The sequence below is a fragment of the Lampetra planeri genome, chromosome 5 (genome assembly GCF_965212315.1).
Source record: "Lampetra planeri chromosome 5, kcLamPlan1.2.h2, whole genome shotgun sequence".
NCBI lineage: Eukaryota > Metazoa > Chordata > Hyperoartia > Petromyzontiformes > Petromyzontidae > Lampetra > Lampetra planeri.
This window is the reverse complement of record NC_136111.1, coordinates 10926537-10944655: the sequence shown is the minus strand read 5'-3', so window position 1 is coordinate 10944655 and position 18119 is coordinate 10926537. Positions and strand designations below refer to the sequence as shown.

At 39.4% G+C, this 18119-nt stretch overlaps 1 long non-coding RNA gene across 2 annotated transcripts; it reads left to right on the top strand.

Moving 5' to 3' along the window:
• The first annotated feature begins 9656 nt into the window (after positions 1-9656).
• On the top strand, positions 9657-15412 carry LOC144718847 (uncharacterized). Of its 2 annotated transcripts, XR_013585481.1 has the most exons (3): positions 9657-9788; positions 12694-12785; positions 14416-15412. It is a non-coding gene; the product is annotated as an uncharacterized LOC144718847 (long non-coding RNA). The 2 variants fall into 2 exon arrangements; XR_013585480.1 differs by lacking the exon at positions 9657-9788 and having other exon boundaries at positions 12488-12785.
• Positions 15413-18119: the final 2707 nt, after the last annotated feature.

Below are 18119 nucleotides of genomic sequence, written 5' to 3'. Positions count from 1 at the left end.
GCTCTAGTCCCATAGTATGTGCTTGTTCAAGCACCCCCTGAACTGGAGACAAGGGCAAGGATGGAGCAGAGTCTGTATTCATGTGAGTCCTGTTATCGTTATCATCAGCCTGAATCTATCCACTGCTGAATGAAGATCGTCCCACGCTGATGTCATTCCTCGTGGTCTTGCAATGCCACAATCCCTCTCGCTGTGGCACGTCAACTAAACTATTACAATTAAGCAATGTCAATCTTACCAGGTAAGGCCCACTGAGCTATATAGCAATTTTTCACAAGCGACCTGGCTACAACTGATAGCTCAACGAAGTGGCTTATCACGAGGAAATTTATAGCAGTCAAATACTCTAAATGTATGTTTCTAAATGTGGTGGGAAAAAAACCGGAGGGACCAGAGAAAAATCCACACGATCACGGGGAGAACATGCAAACTTTAAATATACAGGCGTCGTCAGGGTCGGGATCGAACCCAGTACCTCCTGTATACCAGGTGAGGGAGTTAACATCTTGCCACCGTGGCGCCCAAAAAAGATCTCGTCACTCCATCTTTGCAGAGGTCGTCCAATTGGTCGTGTTATCTCCATTGGATGCAATTCTGTCACCAGTCTCATCCATCGGTTATCATCCATCCTAGTGACATGATATGAGTCCTGGCCAATTCCCCCAAAAAAGGACTTGGGCAAAAATGTTATATCATTTGTGTCCATAATAACGCTCTATAAACGTGGTATAAACATTCCTGCTTACAATTGGGTGGCTGGTGTGGCGCAGCACAATGGAGCCCTATGGTAAGGTTGTCAATACAAATCCTTGTGTGTGTTTTTAACTCGCAACATTTATTCCTCATGAGTTGATAAAGTGGGTACAACCTTGCGGGGAAGTCGACAGTGGTTGTTATATGGAAATATTCACCTCCGCCATAAAGATGTGGAATTTTCCAACGAGCTCAGGGGCTGCATATAGGAGATAAGCACCAACCCTGTGCTAAATTAAGTGAGAAACCCCTTAGATCTATTTTTACTGCATATATGATGGTAAAAATCAATGGATATGCAGTGTATTGTCCATTTTAAATGTCTCAATAGAGTTCCTTTTCAGAAACTTAAAAGTAAAAAAGTGAAATATAATTTACTGAAAGTGAACAGTTACATGGAAAAATTGCAACTTATTTCCATTTAATGTGTTTTTTATTTGGTATACAGGCATTATATTCAGTCGCAGTACATGTTTCTTACAGACACCAAATTTAAAGGCAGAAATGTCAATATGTACGAAACCACCAGACTTGACAAGGATTTGAGAAATAGTCATGTCGGGAGAAGTCAGCCAGACCTGTGATGTTTATCGTCTCTTCGAGTGTGATTTCACCAGGATTATATCACGGAGTACTCTTAGCATAGAACAAAAAACATATCGCGTCCACGTGTCATCTGTAATAAAGTATCTCCTCGGCAGTGGTCGCCAACCCTTGTTTATGCTTAGCACACTGAATGCCCCCGATCTCATCATATCTGAATGCTCCCAATAATATTGTTTTCGTATCACCCTCCAAAGTCCTGCGACCCCAAGTAGCGTTAACTTGTTTAAGGCTGCGACGTGCAGTTCTTAACTGTGCAATTTGTTTTACTTTTAATCCAGGCACCTCCAGTTTGTATCTCAATGTTGATTCGCTGAAATTAAGCAGATGTGCGAGGTGACATTTAGTCTTGCGTTCATGGGTCTTCGCGCGAACTGGCAAACTTCAAAGAAAAATCGTCACTGCTGTTGAATATTGTGACAATGCTTTTTTGACTGGACCAATAATTTAGCATGGAAGCTAAGCCTTCAGCAGTGGGGGAGTGTGATAGGGGGCAGCCCCCCTACTCTGCAGGGCTATGCAGCCCTTATCAAAAATGTGAGCACCACCACTACAGTGAGCAGTTTAGCATAGTCATACATATGTACACAACATAATACGTGTATGACCTTTAACAGCTGGCTGAAGGAACACTATGGAAGGTGCCTGGGGCATTGTATCTCTTATACCACAGAGGTCATGTACATGAACAGTCCTTTATCAATCGGCGGTTGCATGAGGGGCTCCCCTTGCTTTGCAGCTCGTGGGGATTATTTGAATATACTTCACCACCCTGGTCAGTGCAGGTTTGTGAAGGTGGGGAGCATAGATGTAGAACGATACAGGTCTCTGGGATATAATGTTCAGCATGCCATGATTTAACGATTCAAATCAATGCTTACATTTAAGATAAATGCATCGAATTGTGCGTGTGAAAATTGATTATTTACCATTTCTGCAATTTATATGCTAATATTACCTTTAGGCAAATGAGAAGGGAAACAAAAAATGTAGATACAACAACAGCACACAGGAACAATTTGAATTTATATAGCATCTAAAAGGTGACTGCATCTCAAGACCCTTTACACGAGGGAAGAGGTGAAATGAGGGTAAAGAGGGTGTGTGCGGTCGTGAGGTCATGGACAAATGGGAGAGAGGAGAGAAAGAAAGCAGCACCCTGTGGTTGTTTGCCATCGAGTGTGCAGCCAGTGCAAGTTCACCGATTGGTAGAGGGGGGTGGGGGGCACTGTGCTACGAGGTGGAGGTGGGGAGGCAAGCAGGGGACCCCATTTAATTCGTTGTACCACGACCTATGCCGACCACACTATGCCTCTGGCAACACTGTGGCACGGTCCATGGCAAGCAATCGAGGCCAAGCCCGGGCAGAAAAAAAAGCAACCAGGGCCTAACTAATCCTAAGGGGCAATGAAGACAGCCCGGCACCAATGGGCACCAGGGACAACCGGGGAAACCAGGGTAGAACGAACAACTCTCAGGGCAGCCTTGGGGCATAGAGGCCCTTCAGCAACAAGCGCCAGGTAAGTCTCGGGTAGGCCAAATGGGACTGTGAATATGACAAACAATACAAACAAGAACCACATTTTTTAAAATGTATTCTTGAATTAAATCTTGACCCCGAATCGTAAAAAAAATCATACAATCCCTGGGTAGGTGGTGTGTTAATACAATTTAGGGGCAGAGGCCTCTACATTGTATTCCTGGTGACACCACTTCAGTAGTATATGACGGATTTTGCATTAATTAAAAAGCACTACACATGCAGTGACTAGCACTATGAACCCAGAAACCTGAGTTTATTCCAAACAATGGCTAACATCGGCGGTAAGTAATATCTCAACTGCTCCTGGGGCATTTATTTCAACAACCCAGCCTGACCAGCATGATGAAGCATGGTCAAACAACCCCCATGACCAAAGTGATAAAGGCCTGTACACATTACAATGTATCCTTCACTCAAGTTTACCAGATTACAAGTACAAGCAGTTGTTAATGTAGTCGCAGGGTGACAGTGGTAGTTTGGGGGGGGGGAGTAATTAATGTTATGTTTCTGGGAATAGAATCGCCTGTCGCATATAGTGCTAATTAATCCTTAAACGAGTGTGAGCACGTGAGAGTCAATGGACAATCCGCGTGAAAAGTTTAAACCCTGCCCTCGTATAGGCTATTCTAGGCTCTTATGAAACAAACAAACGTTAGGCATGAATACATGGCAAAACTCCCAGAGTGAACACATTGTCAGCAAGAACATTTATCAATGGTGGGGGTGTATGTATGTTGAACTTCTTTCGCACCGTATGTAGCCAACCGCGCTCGTGGGGAATGACAACAAACAAAACACAAAAAGCAGTTAAAAGAAAATGCGTTTCCGAAATTAGATTTGAAAGTGCATCGCTGCAATGGCTTCCTAATATCGGAAGGAAGAGCATTCCAGACGGCCGCAGAAGCGCATCTGATAGTGCATGATGCAGTGGCCGTCTTAATTCGATGGTTCGCCAAAAGCCGCTGGGTAACCGGAGTTTGCGTGATGGTGTATGCTCCTTGACGAGATCAGCAATGTACTGTATTGTGGTTCTAAAGTTATTTTGGGGAGAGTTGGTACTGCATTGTTTATAATGTTTCAAACTTTTAACGTTATTATCACTTGGTGTAGAGTTCTGTGTAATCATGAACAATAACTTGATAATTTGAATTAAATTAACGGTCAATCAATAGTTACTTTGAACCATTATACTTAAAAATCAACAAGTACAATACATGACGAACAGTAAATTCTAAAACCTGCCAAAACTTAGCAGTGGTTATGTGCAGTACAATAGAAATTCGTTACATTTTAAAGGTAGCGACATGATACATTCCAGAAACTGGGGGTGCACTATGGCATGAGTAAAATAAAAATCATTTTATTAATACATTCGTTTTCACATAGTTTACTGCAAGAGAATAAATTAATCAAACAATTGATTATTTAGGTCTGATATGGTTGACTTGCACACGCTGTACAATATACACTGAGCTGGCTTTGTCATTGGATGCTTCCATCTATATACTTTTCCCCCCAATAATTTGTGCTATTGGTCTCATGCAGATGAGACGTCCTATCTATTTGTAACTTTTGCAGAGCAATGCATCACCATTTATTGGAGAATGGCCTGCAGATGCAGATTTTGCAGAACTTATTCTGACATTTTCAGTTGACCATTTTTATTCACATAATAGAGGGCACACATTCCCATGCGTATTTTTTTACAGACAAACGTCCACTGCATGGCAGTCAAATTGTGTGTTTTTTATTCTTCGAGCTGGAATTTAGCTTGATGTCTTTTGGGTGCAAATATTGGTGACCGCTGAGAATATCAATTCCCAAAGCTTCAGAACCTGCTTTCAACGCTTCAGAACCTGATTTCATCATGAGCAGCTGTCTGATTTGAACCCATGATCGCAGCGGCGCTAAAACCATAAGATGATCATTGCTTCGCCTCCTGATCCACCTGGCCACTTAATCATCGGCTGATTTTAATTTGAAGTCGGGTTTATCCAGTCGATACTGAACCTTTGCAGTTATGATTGGCACCACAGACTCATGCGATAAGAATGCTGTTCGTTATTGGACTTAAAACGTTAAAGTGAGTCGATTATGTGAAGTGGACTACTTTATGTTGGATGATCAAGTATGTCATAAGCATACTTGTAAATCTGCCCTCATAAGTATGAACCCTTTTCATACTTACACATTTAAAAGAGGAAGGATGTGACTAATATCAATTATTTCATGTTCTGCAGTATCTTCAATAGTATGTTTTTCCATGACCTTCCTTTTTTAGCTAAGGCTTTGAAAAATTTAAATAAAAAGTTCATAACTGGGAGACATTTACTGTATAAAAGGTATCAAAATATCTAAGGCATTTGTAACAACTGCTGTCGAAACAAGGTAATCCAGGTCAGAGTGCATCACTTGAAATAAAATGGTACCATTTTCTTCATGTCTTTGAAAAACTCTAACAAGTATGTCACGATGCAACTTGAATAATTTCTAAGCATATGACACGTACAAAGATATTACATTTTTTGTCATCTCTTTTATTTCTTCAATACATATAAATTCCAATATAAAGCTTTCATGACTGCAGGGATTCGTCTTCTATGTTCTTTCGGTAAAGTCACGTAGAAGGGAAATAATACAATTATAAAAATAAAACATAATAAAATACAATTCTCACGACGTTTCGGCCACAACGCAAGCAGCCGTCCTCAGGTGAAGAACAGGTCTGTCGGAAAGACAACGTCTGAATGGGCACCACCAGGCTTGGCAGCGTATATATACGCTGCTTGCGTTGTGGCCGAAACGTCGTGAGAATTGTATTTTATTATGTTTATTTTTATTATTTCCCTTCTACGTGACTTTACCGAAAGAACCAAGAAAATATAAATTCCAGTTCATATTGATCTTTGTTGCATGAAGGTTTGAGGACGTGTGCCCATGTGTATTGTAATGATAATAATAGTTGTTGTGTGGGTCGACTTTCAAATGGATGAAGCTCTGTCTATACCAGGGGTCTGCAACCTTTAAGACATAAAGAGCCACTTGGACCCGTTTCCGAAGGAAAAAATAAACTGGGAGCCGCAAAACCATTGCAACATTTAAAACAAATATAACACTGCATATATTGTTTCTTACCTTATTGCTATATATATAGGATCGTGCAGTCAGCTGTCAATCTGAATAAAAAAAGGACTTTTCACTTAACAATGTAAAATATATTTTTGCAAATTAATAGCTAAATTACCTGGTTAATGGGATTTTTGCTCCTGAACCTCAGTGCACAGTGTCTGCACATCAGGGCTGTAAGACGTCACCTTCATTTTCACACAGGCTTGCAAGCTGTCATCTGTGAGGCGTGATCGATGTTTGTTTTTAATATAGTTCATGTTGGAGAAGACCTGCTCACATACATATGTGGAGCCGAAGATCGACAGGACTCCAAATGCATACTTTTTCATGTTTATATAAGTGTTGGGGATGGCATTTCATGTTTCGAATACAAGTTTGTCCTGTTTGGGAAGGTTTTCAATATCACTCCATTTATGATTCTGAGCCAGAATGGCCTTCTGACGGGCAACATCCTCAAGAGTAGCGGTCAAGCATTTGAACTTGGACACCCATATATCTTTGTCGGCTATATCGGCCAGTTCCATCTCAAGATCAGGTTGACTTACACCTGCAAATGCAGTCATATTCAATAGGGATGGATCGATCGCCAGGGGAGTGACAGGGAAGGATAATGTCGTTTTTTCCTCTCTGAACTCACAGAATCGTTTCCCAAACGAACTTTGCATTGTGGTGATTGCAGACTTTAAATATTCCAAATTTATCGTATCATGACTTTGTTTGAACTCTCTCAAAGAGGGAAAGTGAGACAGTGTACCTCTCTGTAAATCTTTGACAAACACTGTCAACTTGCGCTCGAATGCCAAAACCTCCTCCATCATGTGCAGGGCTGTGCCTCCTTTCCCCTGAAGGGTTGTATTTAGCGTGTTTAGATGTGCTGTCATGTCTACCATAAAATGTAATTTTTCCAGCCACTCTGGCTGTTCCAGCTCAGCAAAGGTGAGCTCTTTGCTGCCCAGGAAGGTTTTTACTTCTTCCAAACATGTGACAAAGCAACGGCAACGTTATTGCCTGTCACCGGGCGGGCAGTGTGGAGCGGAGCGGCGACCTGTCAGCAGCGGCAACGCCAGAGCAGGTGTCACAGTGCGCCTCCTCCCCTCGCTAGCATCCGCCCCGGAGCCGCGGTCAAGGTTCAAAAGAGCCGCATGCGGCTCCGGAGCCGCAGGTTGCCGACCCCTGGTCTATACTGTCGGTCATGGGGACTGTTTGGATCGGTGGCGCAGTGGTTAATGCGCTACGCTAAAACCCCGGCGAAACGATTTCGATTCCCGCTCACGGCCAACAACAGTGACGATTATCTGGGCCTCCTCAATGTAGACTTAGCCTCAAATCAGTACCTGGTGTTATGTGTAAACATCGCCACTGGGGAGACAAAGACGGCCGGGCGTGTTGCTGGCTACTTACCCCCTCGTGTACCGTGCCGGCCTTCAGAGGCGCTCACGAACAGCACTTTCCCCAACAGTTTGTTGAAGGCTATACGGTGAATCTTTGTCTTTGACCATATATTACCACACTGGCCAGTGTGGCCTTGTGAAGGGGCACGGCAAATGTTGCATTATAATTCGCCACTCATGTTAGCCATGGCTGGACATTTAACTCGGGCCACCAGACTCATATTGCAGAGCACTAACCACTGCAGAAACACTCCCTCATGTAATACAGCATATGTGGTGAAAATATAAACGTCCATAATTCAAACAAACTAATTTCAAGGGCGATAAAAGGTGGCCAAACGAATTGATGGTTACTGGAAAATGTCACGCAAACATCTTTGTGTTTTCCAACTTGATGTATTACTCGTGTAAAGATAGCTATGCGGTATTGCCTTAAAAGGAGCAATACAATGGATTACGTTTTGAGCAATAGTCATTCTTCATGGCACGTGAAAAAGAAGGGGCATTACCCGAAAAATCGCCTATTATATATGTTCCCTTTTAGAGCGGGATTATTGACGAATGTATTGAGTTTTTTGTTACTTACGCTTGTGCACCACTGTCCATGCAGCCTCACCAGAACATTTGTAATAAGCGTTGCAGTCTGTAGATTTAATATCCTTTTCCAAAGACTTTCGCTGCCACTTGTAAAAACATTGGGATTCTTTACTCCATTCCAGAGTGGTGGAATGAGAATGAAATTCTGAGAACTCTGTAAGTTTTCTGTGACTTGATGATAAAACAGGAAGCACAGATTGCAATAAATCTGCTAGCATCCAGCATGTAGACTACTTGCCTGCCAACAGCAATCTTTTTTTGGCGACATGAGACGTCTACGTGTAGCTGGACTATTTTCACAATCTGACTACAATAAAAACAATTGACAATTCATAACGAGACCACAACATTGCTAATGGTTGTACTTTTGAAGGGCTGCTTTCAGTTTTTACGTCTACCATATGTCCCTGGACACAATGCCAGGCAATAAATTAAACGTGTACTCAAGAAAACTGCATGCAGAATTAAGGGTCAAAGGAAATGTCAGAGAAACCCTGTGGACAGATAAGCAAAAGGTGCTTATGGAGGATTAAATCGAGGCTCATGAATACATCACCAGGACTACTAAAACTGTGCAGTTTTCTGGAGCAGTAGAGCAGCGGTTAGGACACTGCTCATGAACCAAAGCGACGTGAGTTTGACTCCTGGTCACGGGTAACAGCCCGCATTCGCCAACAACCAGCGCTAAACATCATAGGGAGATATACATCCAGAAGTGGATTAGCAAACGGTTGTATGTTCAATCTTAATTTAGGAGCTTTCGTGACTGCAGGAATTATTCTTTGGTTCTTTTCGGTTAAGTCACGTCTAAAAATAAAATAATAAATTAAAATAAAATAACATATTGCGACGTTTCGATTGCAACACAAGCAATCATCATCAGGCATAAAAGAAATAGCAACAAAAATGTAACTAGAAAAAACTATAGACAGACATACAAGCAGACAGACATCACAACGGCACACAAAGAGAGGAGCAAGCTGACAACGCGGCACGGGCACGCAAGCCTGAAAATTAAGAGGCAGGCACACGAAAATTAAATAACCTAGTAAAATATCGAAATGTAATGTAATACAACACAGAGAGTCGGTTAACACACAATTAACGCATAGCCTGGTTGATTACGTGTTTCAAAATTTGCTAAGCTAGAATTTTAAGTGTGAGCAACGAAAATCTAACTAGTAAACTATAGACAGACATACAAGCAGACAGACATCACAACGGCACACAGAGAGAGGTTGTATGTTATTGTTATCATTTACTGTGGCTTTGTATTCTTGGAATTTCTTCTTATTTCTTCTTATTAAAATATTGTGACTCAATCCTGTTGTTTTAGTATGTCACGGATAATGAGACGATACATGAATAGGAACCAGATGGCAAGCATTGAAGGTGATTACCCACAGTGCACAGAAATACTTAAACAAAGAATGGAATAAAATAAAAAAAGAACAAAGGAGTCAAGAAGGGAATGTGGAAATTCACTATTAATATTATAATATTATGAACAAGTCAAAAGGCTGATAGGCAAAAGCATACTTTAATTATTTCTGTCGAGAAACGAACAAAGGTCGGTCTATTTCAAAGATAAATATAGACAGGTTACAGTGATGCACAGTTGCCCTCTCTATATAAGTTGGTGATGCATGCCACAAACTTCTGTGAAATGTGGCTGTTTAATGGCTAACCCATTAAAATAAACATTTTTCTGTTCCTTTTCCAAGCTCCATCGCAACAGATATCTCACTGGTGAATACAAACTCTTCGACGAGGTAGGAGCACCATATATCAAGTTTTACAGCATTTATGCAAAATAACAATAGCATCTATGGATATTGTTTCTAAACCGTTAATATTTAGATCTACTTCTTTTGCGTGACATTTGAAAGAAGCAACAGGCTAATTTTTTTTTATTTTTTTATTGTGTAAGACATGACATAGCAAACGGGTTAGCTGAGTGGAGTCCACTTATTGCATATGCGTGTTGTATTGGACAGTCTTTAGTGATGCCTAATGGTTTGCACCTCACCACATTTGCAGTTTGGTGAGTCCTTGATCTTCGATTTATGTACAAAATATGCACTTCTCAGAATTGTTTTCAGATGATATTTAGCTTGTTAAGTTATTACCCAGTGGTTTTCATTGGTGAACACAGGCGTATTTCATTGTCGTAAACAAAAATATGTATTCACGTACATATCTTTATTTTATATTTTTTCATTTGAAATTTCCATTGTTGCTGTTTCTTTTTAAGATCTCCATTCATGTGCACGTTGCTACATTTCAAAATGTGGTGTCAGAATTAGACAAAGTGCCAATTGTGTATAATGCGATAATTGATGAAAAGTAGAATGTGTGCATTGTAGTATGTACTATAATTTACAATTTCAAATTTGATCTGAATGTACATTTTATGTTCTATGACATTTGGAGAGCCATCTTCGTACTGAATTAGGCTTTACGATTAATTTGTTTTGTGATGAAGAAATGTAAATATATGTCATAAATAACAAACTTTGGTATAATAAATAATTATTTCAATGCGTATATTAATGTATCATTAATTGACTAGTAATATGGACGTTTGTAAATTTGTATTCACATACAGGAATGTGAATACAAAGTTACAGCGACTTTCAAGCTAAAGTGTAGAAATGCCACCCCCTAGCGGCCTCTGAACGTTAATGCATTACAGCAATCGCTTTGTGTTACAGGACCTGACGCATACCAAGTTTTCAATGCTGCCCATGTCTTACTAAGAACAGTAGTCTAAATAAAAACATTTACACTTGATGAAATGTACATTCAAGTACAGTATGTGAAGGTTTTTTTTTCTGTGTCACCTCAATGAATGGGCAATGATACAATGTATGTTAGAGCATTATATAAATGTACTTTTCCAACCCAGACAATACGCACAGGTTAACAGACTCGGACGAACATCTGACGCATTTGAGTGTATCCTCAAGAACCAACTCACAAAATAAGCCTAAGCAATGGTTGCTAAGGGATGGCAATGGTTGCGTGGGGATGGCAGAGCCTATGTCTTTCAAAACAATAATAAAGTGCTGCACCATGCTCTCTAACTTTACATTATATTATTTGTAGGATTCAAGAAAAACACTTTTTTTAAACCCAGATGTAAAAATGGCTTCATATAAAGAATTTATAAAAAAATTTATTGTAAATCAAAATAGTTTGCAGTCAGTTTTCCAACAGTTTGGGTTCTGAAGCTCCAGACTTCTTTGGTAAAATAAAATACCATAAAATGTGAATGGGTAATACTGTTTGGCAATGTTGATGTGAACTTTGCTATATTATAAATTTTGTTTCATGTTATCCATAACATACTGTATATAAATTTAAAAGTTTAAACGTTCATTAATGATAATTGTCACTAGCTTCCTTTAATGGGGTCATCTGAGCAATTAAATGTCGTCAGAATCCAGACAATGTAGTCTGTGCCCATTCTCATACTTATTGTTTCCGAATATTAAAATTGAAGTCTCTAATGATAAACTACTATACAATCGTAAATATATTATGATACAAATATGTAAATTAGCGACGTTTTAGGCAATGACCCTTCTTCAAACTACATTTATGTTGCTTATGAAGAGCACATAAATAGCACGTAAAAAGTACTTTTATGTGCTATTAAGAAAGGATAAATATATTGCGTATTTTTATAACCACAAAATATTTCTTGTTTGAAGGTAGTGTTATTGACGAAAATGTTGAGTTTTTGTCATTTGTGTTTGTGCACCACTGCCAACGCAGTATCACGAGATAATTTGTTTGTTGTACCATACTGTTAGCATAAATAATCAACACGTGTTGTACTCACACTCATGGAACATTTTTTTTTATGAGTACTTTATTTCTAATATGCAATCAAACATTTTCCTCAAAACACAGTACGTATTGTGATATAAAACGCATTATATTTCACGTTAATATGAACATTTATACATTCATAAACATCGTTATGCATGTCTGACATAAATTGCTAATCATTTTATGAAACATTCATATAAGTGCGTTTTTGTCAAGTTTATGTTTTACCGAATACTGCAGTAATAATATTTTGCTGTTGTCAATCCACTGTTTGATGAAGGCCTTCCCCATGCCATGTCAATTATGGGGGTTATTTAGCTATTGTAGGTTGGAGAAGGGGGGAGGGGGGCAGGAACGGTCCAGACTTTACCAATGACTTTAGCCATGTTCTGGTGGTGCTTGCTAACCACTTCACAACCACTTCCTCCTGTATTTTACCATCTTTGCATGAGGTCTGTTACAGTATTCCGTTACTATGGGACTTTTCGCCCAAGCATGTCGGAGGCCAATACAAAATACAGCGATGCTTCCTTATTCTTTGATAGCATATGCCGCCAATGAGACTTTGATTTAAAAATACCATACGCATTCACCCCTAAAGTTTGACCCCCATTGGCAACCCACAAGTATGTTTGGATGGTGACGACACTAGCAACAATATACAACAAAACAAAACACTGCTGGTTACTACTGGTTTGGTGTCAGGTGCCATAAAATCTGTGGCTGATAAAAGGGGGTTGAGAACTCTCCGCAGGTGACGAGTACTGGAGGCTGCTTGGAGCTGTCAAGATTTTTTTAATACCACGATTTCAAGACCACGTTGATTTTTGTCATTCCAAGGGACATGGGTTGCAACAGCAGCAAGTCGGCGACGGTGGTTGATTCTGCAGACAGGTCACATCCTCCTGCACATGGAAAGGCCACCGAAGGGAGTACGTTTATTTTATTTTATGTTTAAACCAGCTATAATGTGCCCATTGCAATCGATTACAGAACGCATGTAAAATACATTATATATTTAGACAGTATATATACGGGCCGTATACAGAGAAACATATATGTAACAGCCACTGTATGTATATTGAAATTACGTTACTGTATTAGGTTGTGCGTATTGTACACAAACTGTGGTATGATGTTTGAAAACTTTTATCAAATTAATTATGTGAATGAAATACTCTATCATAATTTTTACAAGCGTACTTACATTTGTTGTGAATAAGTTGTGGTAAATCTTCATTCTTTTATTGAAAAAACTAATTTATTACATCAACTTAAATCTTCTTTTTACATCTTAGTTCATCAGATTAATAATATAACATACACTTCTTGATATTTTATATCTATGGATATTATAATACTGCACCACATCAGGCTTAATTTTATTTTGTAACTCAAACATGATGACAATTATAGATTGAAATATAACATTTATAACAGGAATGTTTTTACATTCAAAACATTTATCTTAAGTAATCTCTGTGGCATCGCAGGACCGTGACGGTGTCAGAAGGCCTTCGTCCAGATAGACATTGGCTAATTGACGAATCTTTACTTCGATGAACACTGACATCACACGAATATGAATATAGATTATGATGGTAATCAGTAGCAAAGATAGACAGTAAAGCATTCCCATAATGCTTCACAGGCAATAGCATTAAAGAGGTTATACATAGGCAGTCACTTAGCTGGTCAATATATAGGAGTGCAAAAATACATTTCCGAGACAAAAATGCATTTCCAGAGGCGCCCCCACCCGCCCAGTAATTCACACAGGGTGGAGATGTATTCTTAACCCTCCCTCGAGCAGCTGTAAGTGATAATTGCAATGTATGTCTAAGGGATCTAATTCTAAACGTGTTTAAATCAAGTGAGAGTTGTGTGGTGCTAATTTTCAGTTTCCTTCATCAACCAGAGTTGTAAATTCTACATTTATATGGCAGAGGTATGTATATCCATAACATACCACCTTTCAAAATCGCTGCCAAATTAGCGACTGTGTTTCTAAATCGTGTGACTTCCATTGCGACAATATCTTGTTAGATCAAGCAACAATATAGCTCATATGCAGATTTGGGAGCGATTCCAGGTCTGTACTATGGATCCTGTATCAGTTTACTATGTTTTATGCTTGGTAATTAATCTCGTGACATTTGTTTAAGACTTTATACAGCCTATGCAGTGACGTCTAGTAACTTTTTTAGGTTCGTTTAGCAACTTTCCGCTTCAAGGAGTGGAAGCACTTTACACCCCAACCTCATTGGCATATCTAATTTATCTTGGCCAGGGGTCAGCAACCAAAATAATGAGAAGAGCCATTTTTGTTCGAATTCAGAAAACCACTCAATATTTCAAGAGCCACAATACAGTCCCTAAAGAGCCACATGTGGCGCTGGAAGCTCAGGTTATTGACCTCTGCTCTAGGCGCAGCAGACTTGGAGAAGGGCTTCTGGTTTCCTCTGGAACTAGCACCCAGGGCCCAAATAAGCCTATCGCTGGTCATGATTGTTATTTATTATTCATAGTTTGCCGTGTTTGCGATACATTTTGTCCATGCAGAGAATCCTGACGACAAAGACCACACAGATGGAGCTGTGAAGGCGCAGGATGACCACGATCAGAAGCCGGACAACCCAAGCGACAAACAAAAAGAAGAAGCGGAGAAGGAGAAGAAAGACATTCCACCACAGGAGGCCCAGGACAGCAAGGAAGAAACGCCCAGAAGCAAGGGTGATTAGAAGAGACAGACGGCTACATGACACACAGCCAATGCCTGGACAATACATCTCTCTCCACGCTTTATCAGAAAAATTATCTGTCTACTACCTACTTTTTGACACATTTAAGCAGTCATATCGCCAACAATATAATTTAACTGAATACAAAATCCTGGATATTTATTTTTGATGTTTACTGTTCGGTAATGGTATATGTTAACAGGTAACAGATATCAGGCAAAATTCACATATTGGAAGGGTGTATCTGTAGACCATTCGGACCTGAACTATGATTGATCTGATTTAATTATGTTAACATTAATTTGGCTTGTGCATGATATACCCTCTTGTGTAAACAGTATCAAATGTAAAATTATAGTTGGTAGCTGATTTGTTGGGTGTCTAAGATTTGTTTTTTTTACCAAATACGCCTCTATATTGATAACATGCTAGTCAGATCAATTCTATTTACTTAAAGCTTGTGATGGGCAATGATATTAGTATTTCAATACAAAATGTATCATAATAGGCATTTAAATCCAGTAATTATATATATTATTTTAACAACACTGATTTTGTTTAATAAAAATATGAATTATAGTGGCTGAACTGAAATGTAGAGAAAATGGTTTTAATATTTTTAATGTCGCATAACACAATTTAATACTTTGTGTACTCAAAACATACAATAAAAATATGGGCACTATTTAGTGTGGGGGAATACAAAGATATTTTTTGTTGACTATTTTGTTTACTATATATTAGAATGTATGATGCACATGTTTAGGCGTCGTAAAAATGTTTTCACTTTATCGTAGAAATAAAATATTTCACGTTTATTTCTTAATGTATTTATTTAATAAATGTTGTACCATGGGGATTCATTATCATCTGTAATTATAAAGGTTAACAACAGGCAGCAGAGTACATCGTAATTATGGTTTCACATACATTCAAATTCTTTCGTGGCATAGATAATGACTAAAATACGAATTTAAAGCGTGCTCTGTCAATCCAGCCACTGAATGGATGCGTTTCCCATGCTGTGTCGGTCATGGGGATTGTTTGACCATACTTTACTGTGTTGATGAGAACGGGATGGTGAAGAGTGGGGCAAGGACCTGTTTAGAAATATATCGCCTTCCGCTAACATTCGCCATGACCAGGAATTAAACTCAAGTTCTTTTGGCTCATCGCGAAGTACGCTAACCAGTGCACCACCACTCCACTCAAAAGATATGTGGCAATACAATAATGCCAAAGAACACAATGTAAAATCTAATACAGTACAGTCAATACTATATATTGCAGTATTATACTGGTAGGAACGAAGTGGACCAGACCACCAATAGATTATATCGTCCGTCCGTCCGTCCGTGTATCAACATCGACCCCTACTGCAAACACTTGGCAGGACCCTACAAAAACCTTTTGACTCAGTGGGGCTTTCCTGGCTTAACAAGTGTAATAATACATTATGTTTATATTCTTTGGTTATTCGTTCCTACCAGCCCACCCCGCAGGGTCCTGTTTTCTACGCCCAAATATAGAAAATCTGCAAAAAACATATACTGCAATACAAAGTATAGCAATACCCGATGTAAGTCTACCCCTTTTTACGTCGTTTTGCCAATACGTCGTCACTTTATTAAAACCGTTACCATGATCCGCAACATAAACCGGAGTATTGCTGTGCATGTAATATGTTTGGATATTTTTAAGCACACAATTATATGGGCAAACCCCTGTGGTGCGGTGGTAATGTTTGACTACGTGAGTGGCACGAAGCATGTTGCTGAAAGTCAATTGCAGTGAGTCAGAAGCATTGCAAAGTTTAGCGTTTAGTGTTACTTGAGCAACAATTATTTAATTACATTTACGCTCATGGTAACCATGGATGTGTATACAATACCGTGCCGCTTGCACAACACAACCCACACATTTGAATTACCCGCAACCAAATATAGCCCGAGCAGCTTGTTAAAACAAAAATAAATACAACTGCTGCATGATGAAATTAATATCTGCGTGAAAGAATATTACATTTTCTCTCGAGATATATATTTTTTGCAGACATTGGTATTACATTCAGTGATAAATGAAGTTTATTTGCATGAGTAGATGTGATATATTTTGGGTGTATTTACATCATTGCTGTGCAGTAACTGTAATTGGTGCTTTTAAACACGTAGGCTTTCGCGACCAATATTATTAATAATATAGGTTTTTGGGTCAGATCGCGTTATTTATGAAGCTGATTGTAATTATCAGCGAAACGTCGTACTCAAATTTCAAAATGCTGTTGATTCTCTCTTCAGCACACCGGTGGGCTAAAGAAGTGAATTATTTTGTCCTTTGAAAAAACGTGGCACATTTTTTACTGTTTGACCGTGTCGGGTGGTGGAGGGTTACGACACATTTATAAATAACGCGATCTGACCCAAAAACCTATATTATGTATAATTGGTGCTGTTGATATATTGCTAAACACGCTTTTAAACGTCGTAGAAGTCACCACATGCTAATGATACATATGATGACTAACCACATCAATCGTTACACGGCATAAGGCCCTAATTTGACAACGCAACATTTTCCGGAATGTATGACTAGTGGGGAAAATAACTCGGATTTGTTTTGTAAGATTGCAAATAAAAATTACAAAACACTATAAAAGTAACGCAATTTTTTCATACATGTAATAAGCTACAAAGGCTTTGCTCTGCAAACAATGTCAGCTAAAATGTATGCATCGGTATGGTTTTTGGGAGGTTTCGAGACGTTACTCAGATGTTTCATGTTTGTAGTGAATGATGAAAAACGAACAATTTTACGTAATATGCAACAACAAAAACCCCACAGCGCTCAAATGATCGTGGGATTCCAATATCTCGAACCTGGCACCAGAATGAGCAAACTTCAGCAATATCTGGAGGTGACAACTTAACATGATGAGTCCTGGCCCCTGCACCTTGACATACAAACTCTCTCTTATCCTATTCGGCACCAGACATCCTCACTCCCCACATACTGAAACAAAATCCCCTCCGACCAGGCCCCCAAGGGGCCGTCCATAAATGACGTCACGCACCTAGGGGGGGGGGGTGAGAAATGTCACGTCACATAAAAATGCGCAACTTGAAATAAATATGGACAACACGTTCTACTTAATTTAATAGACTTTTTAATAAATGTTTTCTCCTACAACATCAGAGTGCAGCGCCACATTAAATACGCACTACAATGACAATAGTGTAAAGCGATTTGAAGCATGTTTATATATTTTTTGGGGGGGGGGCAGAGCTTTGTGACGTCACATTTGAGGGGGAAGGGTCTGACTTTTTGTGACGCCGTGTGACGACGGGGGGGGGCGGTCAAAAACCGTCCAAAATCGCGTGACGTCATTTATGGACGGCCCCCAAATTGTACCTACAGATCTGGATGTGCAAAGTCCCAAAACTTTTCGCACTCGAACCTCCAAATCTCCGATCCGGAGGGCAAAATCCTCGGACCTGACACCAGAGCTTCGCATCACCATTGGGAGGG